Source organism: Canis lupus, chromosome 9, assembly GCF_011100685.1.
Source record: "Canis lupus familiaris isolate Mischka breed German Shepherd chromosome 9, alternate assembly UU_Cfam_GSD_1.0, whole genome shotgun sequence".
NCBI classification, from domain to species: domain Eukaryota; kingdom Metazoa; phylum Chordata; class Mammalia; order Carnivora; family Canidae; genus Canis; species Canis lupus.
Window position 1 is genome coordinate 18,370,086 of NC_049230.1, and position 14,028 is coordinate 18,384,113.

Below are 14,028 nucleotides of genomic sequence, written 5' to 3' on the forward strand. Positions count from 1 at the left end.
GGATAGCCAGACTGGCAGGTGTGCAGAAAACAGGGGCCAATCTTCCTGGTGCCCTACCTCCCACCTCCCCGTCATGCCTCCCTCCTGCCTTTCCTAGGCTTGGTGGCCCAAGTCAGCCTTAGAAGGCCTGCCGGGGCACCTGGCTGGCTCAGTTGGTGGAGCATGCGACTCTGGATCTCGAGGGGCTTGAGTTCAAGCCCCATGCTGGACTTAGAGCTTACTTTAAAAAAGAAAAGGAAAAAATGAAGACTAAGGCCTGCTTTCCCCAGAGCCTGACTTCAGGGTTAGGCCTCTCCTGGGGCCCTGGAGCCGCGGCAACAGCAGGCGCCCGCCAGCGGGGAGCCCAGCCCCGCGCCCCAGCGGGCGGCCTCCGCTCCGGCCGGCAGGTGGCAGCACCCGTCCGGGTTGGGGTCGGGTGTGTGCGGCGGGCGCTAGCGGAGCGGTTACCAACTTTCCCGCGGCCGCGCTCCCGCCTCCGCTCCCGGACCGCGGGCGCCTGGGTCCGGCCAAGCGGCTGCGGCGGGAGCGCGGACGCGCCGCCTGGCCCCGGGCGCTAATTAAAAAGCTGTGCTGCTCGCCGCGTCCTCGTGCAGGAGCTGCGGCCCCGTGAGCTCCTGGCGCCGCGGGGCGGAGGGATGCGGCCCCGTCCCACCCTCGGGGGGACGCCCTGGGACCCTGCCTCCTACCCTCGGGCCCCGCGCTCCATTCCCAGACTCTGGGCCTTACCCACCCCACGCGGAGCAACAATGACACCTGCCACGGCCTCTGTCCTCTCGGTGGGGGCGAAGGAGACAGGCAAAGCCCCCCTAGCCTCCCCCACCCCAGGCTCCGGCGGCCCGAGGGTAACTAGCAGAGCTCCACGGTTTACAAAGCGCAGTCACGCAGTTCTCTCCTTGAAATCTACCAGCTTGGTCAAGGGGTGAAGGAAGCCGGGCTAGAATTTATGGTTGAGCCCCCGGGCCCAGGTAACCAACAATCGCCAAGCTTCTGGACATGCCCCTGCCACCCCCTGCACTGCCTCGTTAATTCCCCCTTGACTCTATGTCTAGGAGTTCCTGCCACCTCTTCTTCAGATGTCCAGCTTCTTCCTTCCCTTGGGGAGGTCGAAGAGCCAGGGGGAGATTTGGGACACTCCGTGATGAGCTTCCTTGACTAAGACACTGGGTGGGAGAGAGACAGTCATGTCTGCTAGGTGTCCCCTAGTTCTCACAAAGCCACTTTAGGTCAGAAGGGCAGGAGAGGGAATGGGGTCGCAGTGATGACCCAAGGCCTCGGGGCCACACAGAGGCGGGACCCCCAGAAATGGCAGAAGAGAAGGAGCAAAAGGAAAGGGGTAGTGAGGTACTCTGGGCTGCCTTCCTGCTCCTTTCCAAGAGATGTGGATGTAGCCCGGCTCCTCTGTCTCACCCACAGAGCTGAGGCTGCACCAAACTGGGGCCCAAAGAGCCTCCTCCCTTTGCTCCCCACCCTCCCCTCCCCTCCCCTCCCCATCACTCAGATTCCAATACAATTTCCAGCTAACCAGCATGTCGATAGAACAAGTCGGGCAGCCGGATTGCTGGCCAATTACAGGAAATCATTCTGCTCCACAGCTCAGCGCCCAGGGAGAGAAGGGCGGGCAGGCGGCGGGAGGGGATGGGAGCAGCCGGCGCCCAGCTTGCAGGCTGGGAAGCGGTTTGGCTTCAGCGGAGGAGTGCGGCAGCCCCTAGGAGGGACTGGAGGGGGAGCGGGGGGCGGGTGAGGGGGAGGCCTATAGGCGGCTCCGCTGGGGGCTCTTCCTCGTCCTTACACTGCCTTTGGGTCCAGCTTCTCTGTAATAAAGACCTATGCTCCAAGCCACAAAGAGAGAGGACTGGGGACTGAGGGCCCCTGAGGAGGGCCCGGCAAAGTGAGGCTCGGAGTAGAAAGGGGACAGAGGGAGGGGTGCTGAGACCTATCTCCCCTAGAGCCCTGAGTTTGGGAATGGGGATGGCACCCAGGTCTCCCTGGCCCAAGGGAGCCCCATAGAGCCACCTGAGCATCTGGAAGCTTGGCACAGAGGCAGCGCCTGTGCTTCCACACCCAGCCACGAACTGAGGGGATCCTGGGAGGCCCTGGGAGACGGGGTTTGAAGGGGAAGATGGGTGGGAAGGGGCTGCAGCCTGCAGCTGAGTGGACCAGCAGCGGCCTCACTTGGTGATGGGGTAAGTCTCGAAGCCACCCTTCTACCCTAGAAGGTAGGGCACAGCAATAAGGGAGGGGACGAGTGCTTCCTCACTTACCCTCCCAGCCCCTCTGCCTTACTTCCCACCGCTGGCCCTCAAGAAACTTTCACTCAGATGGAAGGACCCCAAAACTCCCCTCCACTGTCAATCCATCTGAACCACAGGGACCTGGATGTCTCTTTGCCACCCCCACCTCCATCCCTCATCACATCTTTCCCAGAACTGTCTTAACCACCCCTCAGGCAGCCCACCCTGAGATCCCTCTGCTTCCCAGCACCAGTGATTGATTAGCTCCCTGTCCCAGCTTTTAGGGTCTCTCCCAGCAAAGAACTGAAAGATCACGGAGGGACAGAAACTTTTCTGTGGAATAACCTTGCCCAAGTGAATGACTATTGTTGCTATGTTTGTCTTGAACCCCAAAAGGAGGCAACTCTGACCCGAAGATCCTTCCTCTGCCCCAGGCTGTAGCCATTTCCCTAGAACCCCTGCTCAGTTCCCCCAGGATCTCGCCGCTCCTCCCAATATCAAACCCTCTCCTTCAGACCCGCCAGGGGTGGGGCCTGGGTTGGATTCGCTCTCCTCGCTTAGACCAACCCGAGGGTAGACATATGGACAGACATAGGAGAGGGGGTGCACCAGCGACGCCCAGCGCATGCCGCCGAAGGGCAGGGCCACCATCAAAGTTCCTCTGGTGAGTGCCCCGGGAGAGGGGGTCAGCGCCCTGGGGCGCCTCCTTCCTCGGTCCCTCCCCGAGTCCACAGGCTTGGACGTCCGGAGTGGGGTGTCCAGGCGGGCCCTATTGGCGTCCCCGGCTTGGCACACAGTGGGCGCCCCGCGCTCCGCCGAGCTGATTGAGCCGCAGCTCCGGGCTCGGGCTCGGGCTCAAGCGCCGCCTCCGCCGGCCTCCCCGGGCTCTGCCTCCCGCGGGCCGGGCGCCCGGTGCTCCGCGATCCGGAAGAGGGCGCGCGCCCCGGCCGCGTCCGCGGTGGCCCCCGCCCGGCGCGCCGCGCTCGCAGCCCGCAGGCTCCGCGCCATCGATCGGGCCGCGGGGACCCGGGCGCGCCGCCCCCCCACCCCTCGCTCTTCGCTTTTAATTGAAGTTTGTTTGAGCAGAGTGCGGAGCGGGCAGAGGCAGAAACCAAATATTTAGTTGCTGCAAATTGGCACCTCCAGATCAATTACCCGGCCCGTGTCAGGGCCTGCGCCGCCCCCCGCGCCCCGCGGAATCTCAATGCCGCGCTGCCCCCGCCCGCGCCGCCTGCCTCCGTTCCGCGGCACGTTTCTCATCAGCTCCAGCCATACATCACCCGTGGCCGCGAGGGGAACAGATTTTCAATGGGAAAAGTTCCCCGGGAGGGTCCTCGTTGCTGATTCCCGCCGCGCCCTGCGCTGTCTGGCCCCAGCCCTCACTCGGCCTGTCTGATGGGGGCGCCCCCCCCCCCCAAAGAGTGAGCTCCGTGTGTGTGGGGGGGGGGGGAGAGTGAGCTCCAGAGCAAGGTCTCTGGGTCACACGGACTTGACCCAATCCTAGTAACTCCTCTCACCCTCTGAGTGATCTAGGAGGAGTTACTTATGCTCCCTGCGCCTCGGTTTCCCCAACTGTAATAAAAAGCTCAACCTTCACCTTGAAGTGTCGTCGTGGAGGTCAACCTTGCACATGGTGGCTCGCCATAGATCTTAGTTCTCAGCCCTGCTAGGGGGTAAAATAGGTTCCAGAATGAAGTGAGAAACACTGAGTTGGAAGTGACTCAGTCAAGCTGCTGGAAAATACCAAAGGGAAAGCTGGGGGCAGCCTGCTTCTCAGAGTGCTCTGCAGAGGCTAAGCACGCAGCAGGACCCCGTCAGGCTCCATCCAGGAAAGGTTTGAACCCCCAGCCCAGGTGACTCTGGGTACAACCAGAAGAGGAACTGCTTCTCGGTGTCAAGGACTCAAGGATGCAGAGTTAGCTTCGCCTGGAGTCAGCTGACAGAGCCATGACCCCATGGATGGACCAGGGAAAAGAAAGAGGCTGGGAAGGGTTCTGAAGGTCACCGAAGGCTGAGTGGCAGGAGGCTGCACCCATGGCTGAGGGGAGGTGGTGAGCCCTGCAAACTGTGTGAGGAGGCTGGGCTGTAGCTGAGGCCTGCCTTGTCCCTGCTGTATGACCCCGGGGCAAGTTACTTAACCCCGGGTTCCCCATGTGTAAGATGGAACCAACCTCCCAGAGCATTTATGAAGAACAAAGGAGACAAGGTATGTGACATCACCAACAGGCATTAAAAAGATGGTGTTGGGGCACCTGGCTGGCTCGATTGGTGGAGTGTGGGACTCTTGATCTCAGGGTTATGAGTTCAAACCCTATGTTGAGTGTAGACATTACTTAAAAAATAAAATAAAATCTTAAAAAAGAAGAAAGTGGTGCTGAGTTTGTGAGTTCTCATGCTCAATGTTCCAAGAGCCATTCCAAGAGCCCCTTGAGGGAACTGGAGTCAAATAGTTTGGCATTTTTAAATGACTGCCTCGCCAGACAGAGTGACAGGCGTGCTGGGTGGGAGGAGAGGTGTGGGGGAAGGCTGTGGGGCCCAGCTTAGGGCTCAGAGAGCCTTTCCAGCCTCCGTCTTACCTAGAGAATGAGAATCTCCAGACTGTCTCTCTCCTCCCCCTGGCTTCCATCACTACCATCTCTTTCCAGGCAGAGACCTATGTGCCCACCTGGAGTCCTTAGGGCAGGGGGCCCCCATACCTGGAAGAAAGGTTCTTTCCTGTCAACTTCAGAGTCAGGAAGGAGAGCCGAGGCTGATGTGGACTCTGGAGCCCCAGTGGGAAACAAACTCACTTCTCAGCCTCATGATTTTCCCAACTGTGAAATGGGACCATAGCTGGGGAGTCACTACTTACAAGGTGCTATTTGGGCTGGTGGGTGACCTTTAGAAGTTACCATTCAATCTGTGGCCTCACCTTCCACAGAGGCTCCTGCCCATCTCTTCCCCCACCTGCAGCAGGCTTATCTCTGCTGGCAGGACAGCTCCACCAGCCTCCTTGGGGATGCAGCCACTGTCCAGTCAGGAAGTCCTTCCAACAGTCTATCTTAAATCTCTCATTGCCTCCTTCAGGGAAAAGTTAAAGAATGAACAACACAAGATAAATGCTTTTGGATAGGCAATGCCACACTATTAAAAAAAAAATACCCCCAAAGAGGGCAGGGGGTGGGAATTAGCTTCGGACACAATGCTCTTTACACTAAACATCTTGGCGATAAATATAGCTGTGTAATTCTTTTTTTCTCCTTGGCAGAGAGAAAGGCTGAGGCTGGGCAGAAAGGCAGAGGGACCCAAAAATATAAATCAATATGTGACTTTAATATATGTGTTCTCGGTGTCTGTGTGTGCTGGGGGATTATTAGTAACCTTGATGCCAGCTCAGTGTCCATGTGAGGCGGGGAGACGCGCGGCCCCCGGGGAGGAGAAGAGAAATTAGGAAGCCAAATTCTTCTCCTGATTGACACCTGGGTAAACATTATCCCGGCAGAAGGGGAAGAAAAAAAGATCAATGCCGGGTATTTTTATCACGTTCCAGGGACGGACAGGGGGGGAAATTAAAGAAACAGTCCCCTGGCATCGAATATGCTCATCTCTGGCAGACGGAGTGGAACCCAGGTGGACAGGGTCAGCAGAAGATCAGGATCGCAAGTGGAAGAGAAAGTGGGTGCGTCCCAGGGAGCAGTGGTCGCTGCTTCTTTTGCCCTGGGGCACTTCCGTGAGTGGCAGCGGGTACAAAAGAGGATGCTTTTAATGATAAGGCAAAGGTACCAGCTTTGATGGGGAGAATCACAGGCCACAGAGTCTAATATGAAATAAGACTCTGGCTTCGATGGATGGCCAAGAGGTATCAGTCTTGATGGGATTACCAGAGGGATGTTTCTTTTTAATTTTTATTTATTTATGATAGTCACAGAGAGAGAGAGAGGCGCAGAGACACAGGCAGAGGGAGAAGCAGGCTCCATGCACCAGGAGCCCGACGTGGGATTCGATCCCGGGTCTCCAGCATCGCAACCTGGGCCAAAGGCAGGCACCAAACCGCTGCGCCACCCAGGGATCCCCAGAGGGATGTTTCTAGTGGAGGTTCTCATAGCTTAGGGAGGGGAGGGTGGTTTTGGCAGGGCCTGCCCCAGAGAGGGGGGGTTGGGGAGGGAGGGCCAACGCCAACGTGGAGAGAGAGGCATCTTTCTGGATTGTCTTGGAAAGTGGTTCTCAATTCTAGAGTCAGGAAAACCTGTCTTCGTATCTGGCCTCCACCCCTTCCTGGCTGTATGACCTTGGCAAAGTCATTTGACCTCATGGAGTCTCACTTTCCTCATCTGTCAACAGAGGTGGGTAACCCCCACTCCTCTGTCACAGTTTTCAATGAGATTATACAAAAAGGGTGAGGCGCTACTGCTATCTAGAGTGGCACCATCCAAAAGAAATAAAATGCAAGACGCATATGTGCTTTTCAGTGTTCTAGTAGCCTAGTTGAAACAGTCCTGAGAAATAAAAAAATTAACTTAAATCGTTTTAAAAATAATTTAACCCAATATATCCAAAATATTATAATTTCACCCTATGGCACTAGCCACACTCCAAGGGTGGTCACCACATGTGGCAAGTGGCTACCACATTGGACCAGCACAGATCCAGAGTAAAACACCAAAGGTTAGGGGCTTTTGCTTCTGTGACAGTGGGGAGGCAGAGGGGAAAGTGTGCCCCTATGATCTAGGAAACAAATTGAGGGTTGCTGTGGGCGGGGGAGGATAACCGGGTGATGGGCATTAAGGAGGGCACTTGACATAGTGAACACTGGGTGTTAATATGCAACTGAGGAATCACTAAATTCTGCCTCTGAAACTAAAAAAAAAAAAAAAAAACAGTAAAAAATATTGTACTGATAAGATAATTCAGGAAAGTCATCAAACATATATAAAATAAAACTTCTGGGCAGCTCAGGTGGCTCAGTGGTTTAGCGCCGCCTTCAGCCCAGGGCGTGATCAGGAGACCCTGGATTGAGTCCCGCGTCGGGCTCCCTGCCTGGAGCCTGCTTCTCCCTCTGCCTGTGTCTCTGCCTCTCTCTCTCTCTCTCTGTGTGTGTCTCTCATGAATAAATAAAAATCTTTTTATAAAATAAAATAAAACTTCTATTTATTGCCTTAAAAAACTGCTTTTATGTAAAGAGACCCCAGCACCCCAGCAGGAGGCTTTCTGGGGAGAAGCTGACCAACGGCAGAGTCTTCCTTCAGTGAGTCCACCACAGCTCCCCAGCTCTCCTGGGCAGGACCTGGCGCTGGGTGGACACCGAGCTTTCTGGCATCCCTTGGCACTTGGCGCGGTCTGGTGTGGAGGGACAAGCCTGCCAGTTGAATTGGGAAACTCCTTTCATTCCTGGTGCCTCTGCTTTCTGACTGTGGGACCGAAGGCAAGGCCCCTACTTGAGCTTCACATCTTACCAGTGGGGATGGTCATGAACAAGCCCACTTCAGTCAAAAAAGAATGTATGCTCTGTAAGCCATGCGCATGTGTGAGGAAAGGAGAAAGTGGGGAGGATGGGCCACCCCTACCAAGGCCACCCCTTCTGTGGTGGCTATTGCTGGGTGTGTTCTCAGGATCTGCAGGGGCCATCCTACTCCTGGGGAAGTCAGGCTCCAGCTGGAGGAAGAGAGCAGAAGCCCAGGAAGGGTATGATTCTCCAGGAGCCACACAGCAAACCCAGAAATGGCTTAGCTGAAGCTTCTAGGTTTGGAACCAGGACACCTGGGTCCTGCTTCTTCAGCTGCTCTCAACACTAGGATTTGTGGGAAGGAGTGAACAAGGCTATTTCAGGGCACTGCGAAGGGTGCCGAGTGCTGTCAGGGAGGCAGTCCTCCTGGGTCTAGCCTGACATTTTCTACTGATGCTGTGAACTGGCAGCCTGGAGCTCTCACTCCTGGGATGGCTGGTCCTGTGCCCAAGTGGCCCCAGCCCTACTGCCCAGCAGTACTCCTGGTCCTGGCTGCAGAACCATCCTGCCAGGGGACAGGTGTGGGGAAAGGCACCCAGCTGCTCCAGACCACGTACCCCCAGTACTCCTGTGGGGTCCTGAGAGCCATGGAAAGGTCTCAGTTACAGCTTTTGCAGACTCTACAACTAAGGGGAAGAGCCGGGATATTAGGAGACCTAAACCCTAGAAAGTCCAGCAAATGGACTTCACCCGATCCAAGGGCATGCCTCCTGTCCCCTTCATCAAAAGCAAAACCTATGTTCATTTTTCTAAGCCAAGGGGTCTAAAGCTTCTGTGAAGGGTCTGTGACTCCTCAAAGGGTACTAGAACTGCTGCTCTAGACACACACACACACAAATACACACACATAATATAGACACACTCATGCATATACACAAATGCATATACACATACACACATATGCATGCACATAGGAACACACACATATCCACACAATACATATCCATACATGTGCACATGTGCACATACACACGTACACACATACATGCTCTCTCTTCCTGTTTCAGATGTCTTCCATCTTTCCATCCTGCACAAAGCTTCCTCCACATGCATCCTCTCTCTGAAACTGCTTCAAGCCTGTTCTTCCCAGCTAGAGACTCGTGGTGATCCCTAGTGCCTACCAGATGCATTTCAGACTCTTTGGTTTGGCAGTCAAAGAGCCCTCCACCATAAAGCTCTGTCTTCCAGACACAGACAGGAGCCTCGTTTCCAGGCCAGCTTGCCAGACTAACTGACCCTGCTGGGTGCCACGCACCCTCCACTCCCTCCTTTTGTCCAGACAATTTTCCCTTCCTGCAACAGCCGTCCTCTCCTTGCCCACTTCCACTTGTTGCGATCCCACCCATCTGCAAGCCCTGGCTCACAGGCCACTTCTTCAGGTCAGCCTTTCACAGCCTCATCAGAAATGCCTGGCTTCCTCCCATTCATCCCCCATAGTCCCTTGCGTGGCCCAGGTTCTGGACCCTTATCTCTCAAAACGTTACACTTGGGGTCTCCAGGGACTGCACCCAGCTTGCTGCCCTGTGCAAACTAAGCCCCTGGAGGGCAGGGTCTGTCGGGGGTGTGCATGAGTCCTCTCTGAATCCATATCTCACCATCACACTTCTGCGCTGTGCCCCCCCACCCCCAAGGTAATACCAAGGTCAGACATGAGAAAAAAATAGAGGAAACATTTTGCAAATCACAGCGTAAACTCCATTCAGGTGCTCCCCTCCTCCCAATACTCTTCCTGGACTTCCGCCTGCCCTTGGCTGGGTCCCCCTGGCCTCTCCCCATCCCTCCAGTCCAGATGTCCAGAGCCTGAGTGACTCAACTGGAGAGACTGCGTCTCTCTGTCTCTGAGTCTGGATCTCTGTCTGTGTCCCCAGTAAACATCTGATCTCCCCATCAGACTGGGATCACTGGGAATATGAGGGCCTACTTTTTTTGTTTTGTTTTGTTTTCTTTTCTTTCTTGCCTTTCCCTACTCCATTCAAATAAAGATTTCAAACAGCTTTCAGACACATGTGACAAGATAAAAAATGAGAGAGGAAGCCAGGGGTGGAAAAGGTCCTGCCTTTCCCTTCCCTGGTCCCTGTCTCTGGCTCCCAATGAAGGGCACCCTTCATTGTGGGTCTTTGCTGAGCCCATTCATTCTCGTTTGCAGCGACCTCAGGTATGGACTTGGCCAACACCCTCCTCCCTCACCAAACTACCAGGCTCTGCTGCCAACCCTGGCCCCGCCAGCTGCAGCTCACCTGACCCAGCCCTTCATGCTCTGGCTCTTTTTCTCCTGCCTCCATCTGCAACCACAGCACATCCCAGCTGTCTGATTAACTCAATTGATTAATTAAGCTCTAATGAGAGCTGTGACTCACCCCTGCAGCTGCTGACCAGGAGGCCAGCCATGCCAGGAAAGGCTTGGGGGCCACAGGCATGGGCCTTGGAGGTCCCAGGGGACAGGAAGCTCAGTTGTTGCTGCCACTGGTGAGGGAGGCACTACACTTACCCATGGCTAGGTCTCCTCCACAGCCCTTGGGGGTGAGGGGGTTCTGTGGGCTCTTGTGGCCAACCAGTCGGCTCCAGGATGACGTATCTAGCACCAACCTTGCTGAAGGCAGGGAGGGCACAGTGGGGATTGATTGGCTGAGATGTGCAGGGAGAGGACTAGATGCCCTCAGTCTCACTGTGAGTAGACTGGGGCAGACCAGGGTCTGGACTCCCCAAGGTCCAGAAGGCACTGGCCATGTGGAAGCTGGTCACCAACCACAAGGGGCTACCAGCTGGGCAGTTTCTAGCCCCTACAACTCCCACTAGAGTTCTAGAGCTCTGGCTGCCGGCTCCCAGTCCCAGGTAACCACAAGGGCTCTGCAGAGCAAGTTCTTAATTCATTGCCCACTGCCTTCAGCCTGCCCCACCAAACCTGACCACCAACCTACCCTCCCCCATGCTCTGACCCCTTGTCTGGGGTGAGGGACAAATGCCCCCTGTTAACAACCATAATCATCATCATTTTCCATCTCACAAAGAACATCCGTATCCATTCTTCTCCAGAATCCTGTGAGGCAACAGATGGAGTAGGGAGTCCATGCTAACGATGAAGAAACTGAGGCCACCGCTTGCCCCAGATGACACCTGGTTTTTTTCTTGCTCCTCGGCCTTTGCATTTGTTTTAGGAAAACACTGCTCTTCAGCTTGGAGGCCTCAACTTAGGGGTCACTTAGACTGGGAAGCCACCTGTCTTCCCAGCTGTAAGAAGGGTCTTCCTATCACATCACATTTGGTAACTTGTTCACATTGCCCATCAGGCCATGAGGGCAGCTGCCACTCTGTCCATCCCTACTTTTCCCTGGCGTCCTGCTCAGGGCCTCACATGTAATAAGGCATAATAAATGTTTTCGGGAGGAAGCAAAGAAGGAGGAAATGAATGAGCCACCACAAGTGACAGATATTCTGATTCCCAGCCTGGTGCTGGGAAGAAGGATGCTACAAAGGATAGGGCAAGTCCTATTGGTGTGGGCATTTTGGCTGAGGGTGTGCAGGGAATCTACAGCAAGAAAGGACCAGAGCCACAGGACGAGAGGCAAACACCGAAGCCCCTTCCCTTCACCACCCACCCCACCCACAGAGAATATGTGGTGGGCTGATGGGAGATGGTGGGTGCAGAGCAGGAGAGGGTGGGGAGCATGCAGCTCTGGGGCGCTGGAGTTTCCTTCAGGGTAGAGAGCACTGGCTGGAGAGGAAGACTGGGTTAGAGTCCTAGCTTTGCTTGACCCCCCTTTGGGTGACTTTGGGCATGTGGCCTCCTTAGCGAGGCTGCGAATTGAGAAAGTCTCATGATATAGGCTCAGGATCTATCATCCTCTCCTGGTCTGGGAGGTCTGCTGCCCCAAGAGACATCTGTGACCAAGGGAGTGAATGAATGGTGATGGACAGTAGGAGCGGGGTTGTGACACAGCCAGAAGCCTCTGATCCCTGGGAAGAATCCCCTGCACTCCTCCCAGCCCCTCAGATTCAATTACCAGCTCGGCTTTCAAATCGGGCTCCAGCCAGTAACTTTACTAGAGAAAATGACTATGTGATTATTGCAACCTTGCTCCAAACACCATTTTAATTGGATCTGGGAAAAGGCTATTTGGGCATGGAGGGGCCATTTGGGGGGCAGGAGCGGAGCAGCATGGGAATGTCAAGGAGGAGCCCATTAGCCTCTGAGCCTTGAGCAGCAGTAGATGCTTCTGAGCCACTCCTTCCAGACCCCCACCCTCTCCCTAGATATTCATCCTGGACCTGGGGTTAGCTTTAGCAGTAAAGAAAAAATTTGTGGTGGTAGTGGGGGGCTTCACAGACAAGCAGGTGTGTGGGGGGAGGCGATTCTAGCACCTGAGTTTCCTGCCAAAGCAGCCCTCACCAACTCAGGAAACTGCCTTTCTTCCAATCTCCTTTTTCTGCCTTCAGCCCCAGCCCACCTGGGAGTAAACTTTTGCTCAAATACTAGCCCTAAGGAAGTATAATTGGAAAGAACATCTGATTTTCCAGAATCCAGCAGAGTCTTCTAGAGGGATTTGGGATTATCTGCTCCAGGGATCACTCTGCCAGCTTTCTCCCTATTAGGCAAATAATTGGGATTTGACTACATGCTAATCTTTCTGAGCTTCAGCTTCTCCAACTGTCGAAGGGACAGTTGGTCCTAGGTGACCCCTAAAGGCCCCCTCCCAACTCGGAAGGAAGCCATTTGAGCTGACTCCCCATGTGTCCTCCGCGTGGCTGGGGAAGTCCAACTCCAACTCCTCAGGCCTGTGGGCTCCAAGCCTTGCAGGCTCCATCAACCCCAGCAGCTGAGATGTCCCTCCCTACCCTGAGTCAGAGCTCGGCCTGGGGCCAGGTGGAGAGCATGAGGCTGGAATCTGGGCAGGAGGGTAGGGGTGGGATGTGCCCCAGGGGTTGAAGGTTTGGAAGGAAGGATACAAGCAAGGAAACCCACCCCCCTGCCCCCAACTCCATCTTCATGTATCTCAAGATCTAGCCTTCCCAGGGCTCTAATGACTTTTTCCCATCACCATAGCAAATACCATGTCAAGACTTTTTAAAAAATTGCTTAAAAGCAAAAAAAAAAAAAATTGCTTAAAAGCTGCCATATTGGTGAACTGCTCCAGGAAGCTACACATGGCAGGAGTGAATGTGCCCCCCTGCACCTCCCAGGAAAACAAGGATGCTGGGGCCACAGGAGGACTGGCCGGGCCTTGGCACACCCCCCGGCAACTACCAGTCACCAGCAAGCACTTACAGGGCACTGGGTGGACATGGGTGGAGGGACAATGGGACAGGTACAAAGGGAATAGAAAATGTTGGTTAAATTCATCCACCTGAATTTAGCATCTCCTGGTGCCAGGGATGGGGCCAGTGTGGCCCCAGGGAAGCTGACAATCTTGTCTGAGAGGCAGGACACCCCTTTCCTGGAATAACCTAGAACTTCAAGAGGGTGAAGAAATGAGGCCCTGAGCACTTAGGAGGCATCAGTGTCCATAGGATGAAACCCAGGAGGACTTCCTATAGGAAGGAGGTCTGTGTGTGGTTTGGCCATGGGGATGTTGGTGGGAACTTTTGGAGGACCACACAGTTGAGATGCATAGGGAGAAGGAGCAAGTGGGAGAAAAGCAAGCAAGCGAGTTGTATCTTATGCTCGCAACACCCCAAGAGGGGGCAATGATTACCTCCATCTTCCAGACTAGAATCCTGAGGCGAAGACAGGCTCACACACTTGCTAGGGCCACACGTAGCCAGAAGGGACAGAAAGGTCTTCCTGGGCCTCTCCCTGAGCCCTAAGAGGGTCAGCCTCACACTGAGAGCACCAATTGCCAGAAGCCTAGAGCTCCGTTGGAAATTAAGAGGCCAGTGCCCTGGGGACTTCTGGGATCCTTGAAGATCCAGGAATCAGATCTGAGACAAACAGGACCCCAGCTCTCCAGGCAAGCGCCTGCTTGGAGTGGGGCGGGGAAGAGGGCTTCAAAGGCACAGATCAGGGGGGAAATTATATCGTCAAAGAGGCAAGCCAGTACTGCCATCCCTCTTTCACTCATTAATTTCTGGGGAAGTATTAGCTGTCAGCAAGTAGCGGTCCTCCAATTCAAATTACAGAATTTGAATTCTTAATTTCTCCTAATCCATCAATGAGCTGCCTTCCTGGGCTAATATTAGCAGCGCTGGTGAGGCTTATAGCACAGTCATCGATGTCTACCCCCACACACCAAAGAAGCCCTAATCGATAGGGCTGGGCCTGGGGTGGGCCCTCAAGAGGCAGGGACCCCCTCCCTACTCTTCTGCCTCCAGTCCCAGAAG